This window comes from Crocodylus porosus, unplaced genomic scaffold (genome assembly GCF_001723895.1).
Source record: "Crocodylus porosus isolate Cpor-Errol unplaced genomic scaffold, CroPor_comp1, whole genome shotgun sequence".
In the NCBI taxonomy this organism is placed as follows: domain Eukaryota; kingdom Metazoa; phylum Chordata; order Crocodylia; family Crocodylidae; genus Crocodylus; species Crocodylus porosus.
The window spans coordinates 62,726,332-62,732,283 of record NW_017728886.1 but is presented as its reverse complement, the minus strand read 5'-3'; the positions used below and the strand labels follow the sequence as shown (position 1 = coordinate 62,732,283).

At 40.4% G+C, this 5,952-nt stretch overlaps 2 long non-coding RNA genes across 2 annotated transcripts in view; one reads left to right on the top strand and one right to left on the bottom strand.

The window, feature by feature from the left end:
• Positions 1-1,300: 1,300 nt before the first annotated feature.
• LOC109321997 overlaps positions 1,301-5,952 on the bottom strand; it is a 10,699-nt gene continuing 6,047 nt past the window's right edge. Inside the window, exon 3 of the long non-coding RNA XR_002104280.1 lies at positions 1,301-1,960. This is a non-coding gene — a long non-coding RNA (uncharacterized LOC109321997). The remainder of the gene's footprint in view (positions 1,961-5,952) is intronic.
• LOC109322034 overlaps positions 3,059-5,952 on the top strand; it is an 11,383-nt gene continuing 8,489 nt past the window's right edge. Inside the window, exon 1 of the long non-coding RNA XR_002104295.1 lies at positions 3,059-3,135. This is a non-coding gene — a long non-coding RNA (uncharacterized LOC109322034). The remainder of the gene's footprint in view (positions 3,136-5,952) is intronic.

Here is a 5,952-nt window from a genome sequence, read left to right as displayed (position 1 = left end):
TGTGGATCAGGTATCTATGGGGACACACACTGATCACACCTGTGCACCATTTAAATCCCATTAAACCCATATGCATAGGCCTGTGCAAACTGCTCAGGGCTGAATGTCACATATATTTAAAATAAAATGAGCAGCTAGCAGTAACTGGATTACTTTATAAAACTTAAGGAGAAGGCTATGTTCTAAACACAACCAGTAATAAACTGCTTTCTCCAATGTCTCAAGCACCAAGGTGCCTTCTGAGGCAAACTTTGAAGGTCTAAAAATAGAAGTGTGCCATAACTTTTAAGGAAGATAAAGAAATGACGGAAAATTATAAGAGTACAGAAAGTGAAGCCCACTATTAACAAATCATCACAAATGTACAAGTCTCAGCAAACAAATAGAAATTTGGAGCTAGTCACAGTCTGCCTAAATGTTTACTGAAGCTATTGCCGCAGTGTGGTAACAAGGGAAGACTTAAATCAGATGAGTGGCAGGTGTGTTTTTTTACATTTCTCCATGAAGTGTTTTCCTGGGGATGTAGGTGAGATGTCTGAGAACTTCTGAAGGACAAAATGTGTGCAGATTTTAACTGTAATGGGGGGAGCCAGAAAAATCCTGTTTGAATTATACCAAGAAAAGTGACTAAATCATCACCTGAAGCAACAGGGCCCAACAGAGCAGACCTTTGGTTTGTTTTAGGCTTAAGTGAGCACAAAGTTCTGGGAAGGAGAATGACAGATGTAGTTTCATAATGTTTGGACATTTTGGTATTGCAAAATCCTTTCTACAAGTAATAGAAAGAAGGCTGTGTACTGCCAGACTCAGCCACTAAGCAGCACTGGTCATCTGTGAGACAACCCCATGAGATAACATCATGTAATTTTTGGTGAATGACTGTATTTGTTTTGCAAATTGACTGGCAAGACCCTGTTACCCCTTTAGTCAGTCTTCAAAATACATTCTCTGGCCCAATATCAAGAGCTAACATGGAGTTTGTCTTTGTTGCATGTCCAGGGCTATAGAGTTCCCCCTGCATAGTTTCCAACTACCCTCTCCTCACCCGCAGCAGAGCCTCAGCAGTCTTCTGTGGCTGTAGGGGGGGTTTTAGAGGATTTGGCCCAGAAAACTTGGTGCTGATGCTGCCCACTGAGCAAGTACTTCTGCTGTTTCTCAGGACATTGGCTAGGGAGTTACGCATAAGCCGGTTTAAGTGATCAGAAACTGGTTTAAACCTTTAATAGAATAGAAGCTCCGTGCACATAAACCAGTTTCAAACGGGCTGAAACTGGTTTAAGATAAACCTGTCTGAATGTAGTAACAGATTTAACTGATTTAGGTCAAACCAGTTTATGAAACTTTTGTCCCAAACCATGGGCTGCTTGTCTCAGTGACTGTAAAGCAGGCCTGTACTGCTCTCAGGTTAGTTGAGACCCAGTTTATCCTAATGTCAGTAAGAAAAACAGTGCTTACAACAGATCTGCAGGAAGGAGCAGTACGTATCTCTTCTGATACTAAAGAAAGACCTGGCCTATCTACTTCCATTGTTCCAGCTGGATTGCAAGGGAAACAGTAAATAAACACCATGAATGAGGGAAGAAGTTCAAATGCTTACAATTCTTTTAGTTGTAATAATCCAATGCATGACTAAGGAAACCAGCTAAAATGTCAAGGGTCAGCTCCTCAGTCAATGACGCTGTTGTAAGTTACGCTAGCAAAGGATTTGACCCATGATTTTTTTTTTGACAGTATCCCTTTAATTAAAGTACATGTGATGTTCTCCAGGGCTTGGATAATCTGCTGCCAGAGTAGCATCCATTGTTCTCCATGAAGTACTTATCACCCACACTCACAAGAAAGGGAGCTTCAACTTGATGTTCATGACAGCTCTCTTCAACTGGTTCTTTTTGGATTTGGAGAGGCTTCATTCTGCATGAATTTCTTGCAAAGAAGGATAGAGCTAAGGCTGTGAATCACCCTAGAAACAAAGGATTAGTATGGGTAAATATCTGGAAATACCACAGTACTGTAAAGTGTGACTAAAGCTATTATCCCTGAGCAATGGAAAGTCTCCTCACCCCCACAATCTCTTGAGAATATGGTAATTATTACCAGGGGTGTGAATGCTGCATGCCTGGAATAAGTCACTCTAGTCAAGCAAACCCATGCTTAGTGTTGCCCTTTCCACATGTAACAATGGTGGATTATCAATAAAAGACTATTGGAAGCACCTGTCAAAATACTGTTATTGTTAAACCTCTATAGTTCATTAATACCAGATGGACTTAAGCATGTGTGATTATTTAATTATGGATGTTTTACTTTCTCATCTGCTGCTGAAGTGATCAATAAGGCAAAAGGCACACAGCCCAAGAGAATTACTGGCCTCTTCCCTAAATCTGATAATATGCAAACAGCCATGAACTATGCAAAACTTTCACTCTATCAACAGTGAAAAATGGCTTATTGGCTCCCTGTCAAAAGTAAGTGGCAGGGTTGATATGCACTTTCTCCCTATGGTAATCTGCTTGACATACAAACACCTGTTCCCATTTGGAGTAACCATAATAGTCATTCAAACTATCCAGAATCAGTCAATGGGCATGATTAAGCATATGAAAGTCCCATCCATGAATCTCTGTGGTACTCTCCAATGCTCTCAGGTCTTTGTGGTCCCAAAGGCCCTTGTTGATCATAGCTGTTAATAAGCTGAGGTTGGGGGGGGAGGAAATTTCCTCTCTGATATTAGGTTGAACATTATGAGAGTTACACTGTGTCCTCTAAGTTGGCTAGAGTCCTATATGTTTCTGAGTGTTTTTCCAATATTCCTAAGCCTTCACTTTTACGACAGTATAACCAGTTTAGTATCTAAATGATGGAAAAAGTCTGAAATGGGTGAGTGAATCCTAATCAGAGCCTACTGATTAAACAAGTGTTCTGTTTCCAGTCAATGACCCTGCACCACTGTGGTCATCTGTGAATTAATCCCCTGGCAATGTCATTTCATTCTTTTTTAAGACCTGCACTGTTGTATTGGGCTGAGAGTCTGTATAAAGAAGACAGGATGATAATTTCTGAGGAAAGGTAATGAACCCTTGTGTGTTATACAGTTGTGTAGGAAGCACAGGGCAGCATAAATCATTATTACAGAAGGTAGGCATCATTTTAAATCGATAACTTTGAAATGACAGTCAGCACTATTGTACTGAATTTTTCGCTGTTAGCTCTCTAAGTGCCTAACAGTATATTATGCGAATGACGTGGCCAATTCTGCTATTGCAATTTTGCTTGGTTATTCTATATTAGAATTGGGGTCGATCCTGGAAATTACACTGATGTGATGTTGGTTAGATGGTAGAATTTATTGCATGTGAAAACTATAATGAGAAAGTTTAAAGCAAAATGAAAGTATGTGCATATATGGGCGGGGATGCCATCACCAGGAACTGGAGCATTAAATACAAACCTGTGTGATTTTAACTTCTGGGAAGATCTCCAGAAGTCCTTTTAAAGTAATAAATTACATGCTGATGGTGCAGTAATGATACAAATGAAAAAGATATACCAGTACCTGACAACAGAAAGCATTACATAGAATTGGGAGCATTAACACCAGTCAACCTGGAACAAGAGTAAACCAGCTTTCCTAGCTGTCTCCTCTAATCATCAAGTACCACAGGATCACTGACATCCACATGAATGACTAAGACCATAACCCAGTAATAAAAACTTTTTTTTTAATTGATAATGTCCTGTAAAACATTTTTTTTGATAAAAATATCTTACTGGAGTGCTGTATAGCTAACAATAATCACTGTTGATCAATGTTTCTTTAAATTAGTTTAAAGCCAGTAAGTATACTGTAGAAATTCATATACATTTAATGAAAAGAGGAAATGAAAACATGTTTTGATCAATATTAGTTCTTCAGTTGCTTGGCACATATAGAAAAATTGCCATCCTTAATTGCATCTTGATACAAGAAAAAGAGGAATAGCCAACAAAGGAAGATGCTAAGAGAAAATGGCACTGTTTTAGCTTTTATAACACTAATGTGATTTGGAATAAATTACTCAAACTTTTATTGCACCAAGTAACTTAAAATGTCTGTTAAATATTTTTCCCAGTTCACCATTTGATCTCTCTAGTCTATGGAGTTTCCCTTGACTTCCATTTAACCTGCTGTTTCTGACAGGAGAGATATTTTAATTAATTGGTAGCAAGATTTTGATGGGGAAAAAAAGAAAGAATATAGCCCAGCTTTTCCATTTCAGTCACCCACTACTTGGCACTCGTTCACTTTTTTCTTTGTAACAACAACAGCTGCCTAGTATGAAGGTTTGTAGTTATATATTATGTGAGACCTGCCATTTGGAAGAGATATTGTGACACCTGCCTGTAAACAGCTGTTGCACTTGTCCTGGTAGAAAGCCTGTTGTCCTGGGATCGTACAGATGTACATGTCCACTGTCCCATATCAAGTTCCTCTGAAGTATCCTGGTTAATATATAATAAAACTGTTTAGGACATTCTGTTTTACCTCTGTGCAGTTTGTCATATTGTGTGTTTTTGCTGGCCACATCCTGGCAAAGAAGCACCAATGTAGCTTGAAAGGTTAACATGTTTTGATCCAAGTCAAAGCTGGGGACAATCCATCCTAAGTCAAATAAAACATCTGTTCATACCCTTGGCAGTAAGTGATCTGAGAGTCTCTGGTGGGAAAGGGGCCTTCCATCTGGCAAAAGAGACATGGAAGACTCACAAAAAGGAGTACAACGTCCTTTGTATCATTTGCATTAGCATTTCTTTCAAGCCATGAGCAAACATAGCATAAAAGAAAACTGCAGCTTTTAAAGTGGACAAAAAGAAACCCTAATCATCAGCTATGGCTCAGCACCCCCATAAGCTCCATGTCTGTTCTCGTGTCGCTGTAGATTTCTCCATTAGAAACTTATCTACACTAGAAAATAACATCATGGTAGGGCACAACTTTAAGACATTGTATTAGCTATTTGATGTTGTGGTAAGGGTAGACAGAGATAAGTCCTATTCAGTACCATATCAGGTGGCTATAGTCTCCACAATCCAAACCAGCATTACTATGTCTAGGGAAGATACCACCCAGTGTGACTAAAGATGACAGAATCTAGCAAAAGTTCACTGTATGTCCACAGCTCCCTGGGTGACTGTGTGAGCAGGAAGCTTAGTCTTGTTCATAATCATCAACCATATAAGATGTTCTGCACAGGATGTTTTTTCAGGATATGCCCATCCCTGTTTGGCAAGGTAACATTAGGAAAAACTTCTTCACAGTCAGGGTGTCCAGACTGTAGAATAAGCTCCCTCTCGAGGTGATGCAATCACTTACTCTGGAAATCTTCAAGAGAAGACTAGACATTCACCTTGCTGGGGTCACCTGACCCCCAGTTGTCTTTCCTGCTTGGTGCACGGGGCTGGATACGATGATCTTCCAAGGTCCCTTCTGGCCTTACCCTCAAGGCTCTGTCCTTGTACCTATACTGTTCAACATCTTCATTAATGATGTAGACATTGGAGTCAGAAGCGGGCTGGCCAAGTTCGCCAATGACACCAAACTTTGGGGTAAAGCGTCCACACCTGAGGACAGGAGGGTGATCCAGGCTGACCTTGACAGGCTCATCAAATGGGCAGATGAGAACCTGATGGTGTTTAACACTAAAAAATTCAAGGTTCTCCACCTTGGGAGGAAAAACCTGCAGCATGCAGCGCTACGCTGGCTAGCACTATGGATGAAAGGGACTTGGGGGTCGTGATTGACCACAACATGAACATGAGCCATCAATATGATACTGCTGCTAGTAAAGCGAGCAAAACGTAGGCTTGCATCCATAGATGCTTCCCAAGCAAATCCTGGGACGTCATTCTCCCCTTGTACTCGGCCTTGGTGAGGCCGCAGCTGGAGTACTGTGTCCAGTTTTGGGCTCCACAATT